An 11,680-nucleotide genomic window follows, 5' to 3' on the forward strand; every position below is an offset into this window, starting at 1 on the left:
AACCTCCTCGATCCTTAAGCCTGAACCCAGACTCCCTACGGAAGAAGCTAATTTCAATTTGCTGGATCCACAAGCTCATTTTTTCTGTCACTACCCAGACCGCATGACCAAAGCAGACAATGGGTGAGATAAATGAATACGCATCATATTCAACCATTAGCCAGTGGAGGCTTAAAATGGTACAGACAAATGGAGTCTGTCCTTGGTCTGAATGAACCCTCGCTTGCTGCCTGTGAATGGAAGGGGTGAGGTAAATGGACTAATTTTCTTGCTATTTTCAGAGAGAGTTTTTTGAGCTGCAAATACATCGGCTGTATTGCATATAACTAATGCTCAGATGTTTATTGCGTGCATAAGACCGATTAAATAAATGAAAATCAAGCTGTTTTCAGACATGAACTTTGGATAATGTCCGGAAAATAGGGTCTGTATATTGTCCAGAATTTGCCTTTGACGTGTGAGCAATACAGGAGATTGTCTGGGTCAGACATACAGTATGTATTCACCCACTGTAGAAATCAAGTGTTTTTGTCTACAGCATTTAACACAAGAGTTGGCCCTTATCACCAAAAGCTCTCGAAAAAACGAAAGTTGACATGTTCCTCTGCATCTTCTGCATGTCTCGTACCTCCTTTTCATCCAAGATATTTGTCTTGCTTATTCAGTTTTACATCTGCTGCGTATTTGAAACGTCATCAATGCACCCACTCGTCAATAGTGAATTCTCCTCATAATCTCCTGCTGAATTCTTACTTGGGCTCACTCAGACATTATTCAATTTTTAGGGCTGGCTGGAAAAACTCTGGTGCACCTGACTCAGACATTTACGTTCTAGCATACAGTTCCCCCCTGATACTTTTAGGAGAATGAGCTCAGTGCAATACAGCTACACACTCTATCTCTCTCTCTCTCTCTCCATAAAAATGGATTATATTCATTCCCCCAAATGTCTTTGGCTTCACTGCCTTGATCAGTTTTTTGCAAACATGAAATTTTGCCATGAACCTCATTCAATTGTAATCAACTGCAATCAAGACAATCATCCGGTGACCACATATAGGATAATGCAGAAATATAACTAAACCACACTGTAACAAATATAAATATAATTAAAATAATCAATAACTTTCTTTTAACAACACGATTACGCTCAATAAAAGGACAGTTTGAGTGACGAATGGACTCGGAATGTAAACTTTGTACACACTTCGCATGGTCTTTTTTTGTATGTGGAATGTGCATATAGCTAAAATTGCTTGTCACTACAGTTTAATGTCTATCTGTTGAACATATCACAAATAAAATAAATAAAATAAATATTTCAAATTTTTCTTTTACCCATTCAAAGTAAAAGTAATGCATTTCTGTTGACTAAATCCATTCATATGTTCCAACATGGTAACAACATAGTTTTGTACTGTAGAGTCCTGGCAATTAGTTGCACATATAGCCGTGCTTTTATTCGAGGAAATGAATTACCCAAACCAGAAACCTCACATCGCAGCAGAATCACTGCCTGTGTGAACAACAGACAACTGCTGTCCCTGCGGTGTCCATTCATTCCTTTACTGCACAGATTATTCCATCAGCTATTGCATCTCTGCAACAACTTCCAACTCTTTGTAAGAAAAAACTGTGATCTAATGAATCAAACAGCCATGTCTTTCATTATTTTCCGAGAGTACAGCTCTCAATAAAACACCTCTGAATGTGTTATTCTTACTATATCCTCCTGTACTCAGTCTTGAAAGAGGCCTCAGGCACGTAAACACAGCAGCCATCCTCCTGTTGGAGTAGAGGAGGAAGTCCATTATCAAACAGCAGGGGCCACACCGGATGGCAGAGCTCTGGCACTTGATGAAGGCTGGAGGCTCGGGAGCCGACGGAGGCTTGTAAATATTTTAGTGTGTCTAATGTAATGTTTTCCCTGGCTGTGCCCTCCCAGAGGCGCTCAACACTCAACTTTGCTCCTTTACTCATTTCATAATGTCTGATTATTGATTCCTTAAGGGGAGAGAGGTCAGAGGTCAGCTGTACAATGGAGCCTATGAATTAACACTGGACCCCTGGAGCTGGTCAGACGTTCAGTGTCTGGATCAAGGACGTGCCTTCAGGGTGGAGGTTTATCATCTCAGGAGACTTTAAAGGATACTAAGCACATATAACTAAGCACATCAATATGAAGATCAAGTCCAATGCATTAACACATTAACATGTCAAAGAAGAACATTTTCGTATTTATTTATTCTCAGTAAGTAATGTGTTTTGTAGGTGTATCTCTACTCCTCAGATCCTGTGTTGTTTGGTAGCGATGGCTGTGCTACTCATCAGAGATGAATGGCACATGGCCACAAGATGCATGAGTGGTTAGGGCAGTGTGCCAGGTGGTGAAGGGAGGTGAGCAGCAGCCTCACCAACAATGATGGACCACGGCACTGACGCTTTCAGATCAACAACAACAACATAGTAACTTTCCTGTGTCTTTCCCTTGTTTTTTAAGCGCTGAGAGCTGCAGCCATCAATCACACGGCAACAGTGCTATGTCTTACAGTAATGATTGACTTCTTTACAGTGCTCTTCAGCTAAAAAAAAAACTTGAAATGACTGAGTAAAAAATTATTTCATTAATTGATAGACTCATAATGATCTCTAGTTGAGGACAGCAACAATGAGGCTTTGCTATAGCGCTTGGCACAAGAGTTATTTGCATGGTCAAGAAAATAAAATAGTAGGGGAATAGCCACTGAGTGATTAAGAGCAAAATGTATCTTTGATATGTAATGTTTTCTAATAACACAAGGGCTAGATACTCCGAGGCACAAGAATTGGATTTGATTAATTTAAACAGAACAATAAAATCAAATGTTATTTTTATGAGAATATGAGAAATCAATGTTGTTGGAATTGATACAGCAAGTGGCCATTTTATAAGCAGGATAACACCTCCCAATGGGAGACAAGACAAAGACCCACCTCAAGCTCGGTGAAGGAGAGTGTTGTGTCTTTGAATCTGAGTAAATATTGTTCGAGCGTTTTCAGGGAACAGCTGATTCGTTCACTCAGCAAATGTTGCTTTATTACACAAGTCCAACTGTGAGTCAACGTTTGAAGACACTAAGAATCAAACTGCTGTATTAAGTCACAGGACAGACAGTCATTGCAGCTGGACTTCCTCTTTAAACACCAGTTGTGTAAGGAGGAACTTATGATACACTTTAGCAGTTTTCAAAAAACAGGTTGCTTCACAGACATAAAAACAGAAAAATACATACAGTGCAATTACAAAATTAAACAAGTTACTGCAAGAGGCAATGAATAAAATAAAGCGGCAAAAAAAAACTTCTTATCAAAAGAGTTTTAAAAGAGGACACTGAGGTAGCTTGTCTGATTAACAAACGCAGGTTATTCCAGAGCAACAGCTGGTTAAAAGATTACACGCAGGGGTATGACGCACGAGAGGGTCTGCTCTGTAAGGTGGTGCAAGGCCATTCAGTTATTTAAAAACAAGGCAATTTTTAAAATCAATTATCAAACCACAGTCAACCAGTGAGACTGTCATGATGATGCTTGATGCTCCAGCCCACTTCCTCCTGACTCAGTTTGACCTTCTGTGTACCACATGATACTGATTTGGATTTCAGTCTTTGACAATGGACACACATATCATTTGTGGATCGGTGTGTGACTCCACAACATCAGAGGAATAACTAAAAACATCTTTTCACATTTGCATTTCCTTCTGTCCAACCTGCACCCACTTTAAACTACATCAGACACACTGGCTCCGATGTTTCAACAGATAAGAAACTATACCACCTCTGACCTGCCGTTTTCTTTCTAACCAGTGTTAAAGTGAGATGCCTGTGGGCCTCCTGTCTGTCTGACTGACACTCAGGTGAAAGGTAAGAGGAGGAAATCTCCTGAAATCAATATGCTCTTTGTGTCGATGGCTCCCTTCTTCTGCCGGAATCCAGACATGTTAAACATCTCCAAGCACGGAGGGACTTAAACAGATTCAGCAAACTACTGTTGTATTTTATGCAACCCTGTTGTATTAAGTTGATAGTTCAGAGGAAGATCAGCTTGCTTCACCACTGCATCCAAAAAAAGGAAAAGGAAGCCGGCTGCTGCGTGGCCTGAAATGACCTTTAGCTTAGCCATTTAAGGAACAAGTTTATAAAGGATTTGTTGTAATTGTTGTAACTCTGTCATTCGACAACCCAGTCAAACATCTGGTTAATAGCAAATGGAAAATACTGTGTCAGACACATAGCAGCCATCTAACACTTATAATAAATATCAAGTAGAGGGGAAGTAAGTGGGCTGAGCCATCTGTTACAAACAGCACTGGCTCAAACGCGTTTGTCTGCAACATTCACAGTCGCTGATTGCGTCTCCATATTGGTGAAAGTGATCTCTCCATCCACCACCTCCACCCACAGGTGGGTTGTGTGTATAGTTTTCTCAATGAAACATGTCTTCTGGTGACACTGTAGGAGGAAGATTACAAACACAGAAGGAAAGGCACTGTCATGACAACAGACGATGAGGAAAATCACAATCCAACTGGTGCTGGTTACGTGTGTGCATGTGTTGTCATACTGGCTCATAATTGCACCGGTGATTACCATGAAACCGTAGAAGGCTGGTTGCGTTACTCCCTTCCTTCTCAGTTCCTGGAATCACACAGAGTGACTGACATTAACGATATGAGACCAAAGTCATAACTTTAGGCTTTTTTTTTGGTTTTAGAGGAGGGATATGAGAAGTGGATCCTCTTGTTAAGTTATACTTACAAAATACTTCGTCTTTTGTCAGCACCACATACATTATCATCAGTATCGGGAATTTAAAAATATTTATAGTATTGGTCAGCAGCAAGGTTATTGTTGCTTTCAAAGGGGGTTTGTAGTTTCTCAAGAAACAATGAAATTGGTTCAAGATATTTGATCCAGAAGGAGAACAGGTTCTCCTTAAAGCTTTTTTCTAAATAAATGTTTTCTTTTTGTAACATATAGATTGTTTTATACATTATGTTCAAACTTCATTCTCTTAATATTATGACTTTCTTCTCAATTACAACTTCATTTTCACAATATTACAACTTTATCGTAGATTCTGTTTTTCTTCAATATGGTCATAACATGGAGGAGACTCTAAAAAATAAATTAAATGAAGCCCACTGATTTCAGAGCCCATGGCACCATTTCAGTCTTCAACTAGACAAAAAATACTTCATGATAATCAATAGTTTTGTTGACCACATGAAAAAATACAGAATATTACCAGAGTTATTATTCAACCCTCAACAGCCCCTTTTAAAGGAGGTAAGAGGGGACAAATTGCCTCACTCTCAAAGTCTGTAAATCAACACACACACACACACACACACACACACACACACACACACACACACACACACACACACACACACACACACAACAGAAACGCAGACAGCCCTAGAATTGACCACCACCTGCCTGGCCCTGACCCCCTCCTCTCCTGTTTTGCAATGCAGGAGAAGTGTCAAATCTCCTTGACCCTTCATTCAACTCAGTCGAAATGATCCTGAGGGGTTAGGTGGATAGGATGGCGGGCGAGCCGACGCACTGACAGGCTATCAGAGTTCAGTTTACATGGTGGTTTCCGTCTGGTCCAGGTAGAGTGGAGTTAATGTCAGCCACGTTAGCCTGCTGTCACCACCTTTGTTTTATATCAGAGCAAAAAGAGGACTGGGAAGTGAACTGCTTGTAGTCAGTGTAAAGGCTGTTGGTCTTTAACTTACAGTCCACACAAAATGAATGTGTTCAGTATCAAAAAGGTCTTTGTTAAAAACTTTTCAAGCTTATTTCTACAATAACTTTTGGTGAGTTTTCCTTGCAAAAAGGTATGAAATCTTCCTCTTTTTTTTTTTTTAATAAGACCAAATGTGCTACTTCTGTCAGTTCCTGAGTATGAAGGAAGTGAGAAAGACAAAGCGGCAGCATGGTCACATTTTACATCTTGATCTTTTTAGAAGATCCCCTGAAATGTTAATGGTTCTGCCATTGTATGATGTCTTCTATGTGGAACACGATGTGAGTGCGATGTTCGACAGTGAAGTAAGAATCCTAAGTGTAAGTGTGGATACAGCAGGAAGTGGGGGCTGTGTGTTGCTTTGTTTTGGCTTGGCTTTTTTTGTTAGAGCAGCATGAGATCACCACTGACAGGCCACCGTTTTCCAGGAAGACAAAGTATCCAGTTGGTGGGTTCGTCACTCAGTGGGAGGTGCAGGCCTGCAGGCCATCATACCGATCCTGAGGGGAGGCATCTGAGCTTTTCTCTATCTCTAGGCCTGACTTTACAAGTTCAAAACAACTATGTGTAAATCATCAAAGTATTTTCTATGCTGTTAAGATATGTTGGATCGGAAATGTCTGAATAAAGGTCATTGGTAGAAAACACACAAAATTATTAATTCTCCTAAACATTGGTTTAAATGGTCAGGAATTACTGATTGACACAATACTTAGTACAAATTGTTGTTTTATTTAAAAATATATAGGAATAACAATAAGTGGGGGTTGGTAATGCTTCCAACAAATGCAAAAGTGAAAAATATGAAAAGACCACAAATTTATCCGAGTGAACCTCCTACTGCATTGTGTGAAAGGCAAACTCCCGATAAACTCCAGACCCAATTCTCTGGACCCACAAGTCATGTCTGAAAACGGCTTATGACAAAACAGTGTTTCCCATTACTTACCTTGACTGTGTCAGCCTGCCATATTCTAATCTGTATCACCATGGTCTCATAATGAACCTGTACATTTTTTATACTTTTAAAAATAACAAAAGATATCTCTAACTTGGTGTTTTGCTCTGTTGTTGCATTGTATAAAATGTTTTGTCTGGTTCTGTGGTATTTCAATACTTTTAAGTGTGTAGGACCTGTTTCCGGTTCATTTAAGTAGAGGACAGCGGGGCAGAAAAGAAAGCGGGGTAACACCTGTTCAAGTAATCCAGCACAACACCCACAGCTTCCTAGAAATACTAAATTATCATCCCATACTTTCCTCTTTTTTTTCCACTCCTCTGCTCCTCTGCCCCCCCCCCCCCCCCCCCCCCCCCCCCCCCCCCCCCCCCCCCCGCCCTGCTCACCCCCAGATAATAGAGAGCTGAGAGCGACAGCTGCACTTTAACTGCCCCAGGAGGGGGGCATCGAAGGGGGCGGGGCCGTTGGAGAAAGGGTCAATGAAAAGGAAATAGGCACTGAAAATAAATTCTTTCCAAATGAGGAGGAGGAGGGGAAACGTGTGGGTAAAAAGGTCAGCGAGGTCGCACCTCACCTGCAAAGTCACCCCACCCAAAGAGGGAGACGTGACACAGGATAACATTTAATTACAGGGTGCGAGGGAGGGACCCTGACAGGGCTATGTCAAAGCATTTAACATTTATCAGAGCCAATTAAAACAAATTACACATCTTAAATAAAATAAAGCAATTTCTTGTATGGCCTTTGTCAAACAAAAGTTAATTTCATTTTTTCTCTTCTAAGTGACGTATTGATCTTGGGCTATGAAACATTCCCCTTTAAAGGTTCAATGTTTAAGATTAAGGTGAAAGGGATCAATTGCCAGAAATTGAATATAAAGTGATCCTAGTGATGTCTTCACCAGTGTGTTTCATGTAAATTGTATGAATTTCCCTTAGAATGGGCAGTTGTACGTCTTCAAAAACAGAAGAAAAGTTTCATTTATTTTGATGGACACAAGATAGTTTTTAGCCGATGTTGCTCGGAACAAAACAGAACATGAAGTGAATTGTCAATTTGTTTGGGACTGAATCCAACTGGGGCTAATACACATGTGGGGATTTAGTGACTATTTCCTGCAGCAGGACGACGTCTGATGGATTGACAAAAAATAGGAAGCCACAGTGGAGCTATGTAACTCAAGCTGCTTTCAGACATGCACTGGACTCCTCAGTTCCTCCGTATTTTCTCCAGAGAAGGTACATGTGTTAACGAAAATGTCTGAGTGAGATGGTCCGCAGTTTCTACAGTTTTTATCTGCCTGGGCTCCGAGTGTAAGGTCTAGAGAAATCCAGGAGAAGTGAACACAGCAGGAGATCCCCGCTTGATTCACCTCAAGCGAGTGGGGAGGTTTTTGATGCTTCTAACACTCAACAGACAAAAAAAACAAAAAGAAAACAAATGTCTCCAGGTGAAAAAGCAGTGTCATACAAGTAGAAGACACCTACGAAGATGTCTAGAGAGTTAGTGAAGTTAAGAGCTGACAACTGTGGGTAAACACAAGTTGTATAAGGGTTTGTCAACAAATATTTCTTTTGTCAATTCAATTCCAACTTATTTTCAGAACGTCTTCTGAACTCTGAACTTTTAGAGTATTACAATTTTATTTTATTTTTTGTGTTAACTTCAGATTATTTTATTCATGACTGGAACTATGATTTTTTAAAATTAAGAATGACACAAGGAAGTCATGGCTGTAGGAATTTAATATTCCCTCTCAAAATAACCCCCTGAAAACCCTGCATCAGTGAGCACGCTGCACTCTGTATAACCCTACTTCCAGGCTAGCCACAGGCCCTCGATCTGCACAAAGGCCTTATGGGGCCCCAAAGGGGGCGTGGTCATGGAGAATGGATGAAAGCGAGGAGGAAGGAAAAGCAGGGCTGTAACAGACGAGAGCCCCCAGCCTCCAGTGAAAGGCTGATTTCATGCTGTCTGAGAAGCAGAGGGGACAGAGCAAGGAAAGCTTTGAATCTGCAAACGTGTGAATGTGTTCTTCCATGTTGTGTGTGTTTGTGTAACTCTGGGTGTGTGGGAGTGACTCGAACGTGTTGGGCTGAGACACTGGAAGGTGTCAAATGTTTTTGTAAGAAGCAGAGGAGGGATTAGCCGCAGGACAATGCAGGGCGCTAATCCCTGTTTTTCCATTCCTTCCTTCTCCCTCCATCTTTCCTTCCCTGCACCCAGACCAGGTTTCTTTTTTATTCATGCTTTTTTGAATTTATTGTGAGAGAAAGCGAAATCGCAATCAGAGAGGAAATGACTTGGATTGGAGCAACTCATCAGAAAGTATGAGGAGAAAATGAAAAGATACAAGGAATTTGCCAACCCATGAGCTTCACCCACCAGTATAGTGTATCTGTAGTTTGAGGCTAGCTTGGTGCACCAGAGCCCTCAGAGGGAACATTGGCACACTGGGAAGGCCAGAGGGTAACCAATAAGTGTTCAAGTGCAACAATCTGTTTTTAAAGGAGATGCTGAGACCATAAACACACGTGTTTGCTCTTTGCAAACAAATCATTTGTGCGGCAGAACATTCGATTCAGTTGGCAGTTACCTTGCAACAGACTTTGACTTCTTTGACTTGAGGGATATAAAAGCAAAGCCAAACCCACTATGTAAACACAGACGCAGTGGAAGTAGGTGCACCTATGTCAAATTAAGTAAATTATAATTCACATGTTCTCCCTGTGCAAAAATTTGCATGTACCATTCATTGCTATGATGCCGCAGCATAGATGTGATGTGAGCAGAAGAGAACACTGCTGCACTGCTAATATCATTCTAACAGTGTAAAGAAATGGCCCATGGAAAGCCAACTATATGATCTCATAAAGAAAACATGAGATGAAGTAAAAACACATACTTCATTAGTGATGTAATTATCTCTTGCTGATATAAAAAAACTTTGGATAACTAAGAAATACATCATTAATAATCATGCAGTTTTGTAAACAAACGCACAATATATTTATATATATTTATATTTCTGGTTGTTTATGGATTAAATGATATATAACATTTAATATAATCTTCATTGTGACTAGTGTGAAAAATGGCTTGACATCATTGAAAAGGAAACAGAAGAGACAGAGACATGTGTAGTAATCAACAGCAGTTTCACATTGTTTTGATAATATGACCCTGGAACAGGTGGGGTAAAGATCTGCATCATGCAACTTTACCCAAAACTGGTTAATTGTGGTCAAACTCAACACTGCTCACTCACAATTACCAGTCAGGCATGATATCGTGTAATATAACATGCATCTGTTGGTCCACTGTAAACGTGCACACTTTCAGCCAGTTTGGGACAACTCTCTACAGGTCTTGTGTTAGTCGGTAACAGGAGTGCTAATGAGAGGACCAGCAAATGGTGCGGAAATGCATCTCCTCCCAGTATGAGAGAAAAAAAATAAAGGGAGGTGGAGGAGTTAAAGATTAGGGGCATCCTGCAGGCTGTGAAGCGACATTTTTCCTGTGGTGCATTCATCTTGCCACTGGTGGGGGCAACAGGGGTCACCATGGGGTGAAGAGGTCGCCTGTTGTGTTGACAGAGAGAAAGAGTTAGACAGGAGCGATGGGCAGATAAAGAGTGGTGGCTGCTCTGTCGTGGATCAGAGGAGCTGAATGGTGTCTGGTTTATTTAAGTTTATGTGACAAGGTTATAAATGTTCCCTCTTTGCAGGGTTTGAGTAAATAGTGTCTCAGTGGCACATATAGCTGAAATAAAGGAGGTGCTGACATTGTTCTGAAGAAAAACAAATATATTGTGAATAAAAAATACCCATGTGATTCTTTTTTTACTGAGAGTTAAGAACTGCGTCACTTCCGTCACTGTGAGATCTTTTAGGAGTTTTGATTGAGCTTTGAGCAAATCATGGAGCAAGTGGAGACGGTTAGACGGTTCAGAGAAGTATGGCTTCACATAACAGAAAATGCTAACCACAGTGTATGACCAAAGCCAATCTTGGAGCTCACCAGCTATCATCTGATGACAAATTAGCTTTTGGGGACAATGGCCAATACTGGACGTCTGGTCTAGATATCTGATATAAAACATAATCTGTACACTGGTGTTTTAGGTCCAGACTACATTTTGGCTAATCTCTTATCAACATATGCAGATAATTTGAGCCAATGCATTTCAGTCAATGTGTTCAGCCTCTGTTGCTCTCCACACCAACGTGATTGGTCAAACTAGAAAAGGAAACCAGAAGGCTTCCAGCCCCAAAGGCCCCCTACATTCTGCATATAGAATCTGTTTAGTGGAGCCACTTGTTCTCTCTGTTTATAGAGATTACACAAAACCTAACCAGCAGCTTTCCTGTTTAGGACTAAGCTAGGCTAAACATATTCTGGTGCTAATTACTGAACGCATAGAGATGACAATGATAATCCTCTTCTCGTAGAACACCTGGTCAGACCACATTTCCTTAATCCACAAATCATCATATTCAGTGTTGTTGTGTAATATAGTATATTCAAGTAGTTTTAATTTAAAAAGTAACATGGACAATAATTTCAGCTGTTATAGAATAGATTGTCTTTAATGTCATCACACATCACTGTCATGGCTCAACACACTTAACCCAACAAGACCCCATCTTTACCTGGGCCTGGAAAGGCACACTTCTACTTGATCACCCAGTCCCATAATCATTTAAACACATGTCACTACAGCTGTCTATGTTCTCACCTCTCCATTGTAAAGCATGACAGACATTTGGTCTGCACTAAATCAAGTTATCTTTAACATAGTTTTTATTCTTTGCAGTGTGCCACTGCATAACATAAGTGTGTCACACTTAATTCTTCAATTAACACAGTAATTTGCTCTATAATAATAGAAGATTGATTTTCTGCATTCACATGAAAAGACCGAGG

The sequence above is a fragment of the Paralichthys olivaceus genome, chromosome 7 (assembly GCF_024713975.1).
Source record: "Paralichthys olivaceus isolate ysfri-2021 chromosome 7, ASM2471397v2, whole genome shotgun sequence".
Taxonomy (NCBI): domain Eukaryota; kingdom Metazoa; phylum Chordata; class Actinopteri; order Pleuronectiformes; family Paralichthyidae; genus Paralichthys; species Paralichthys olivaceus.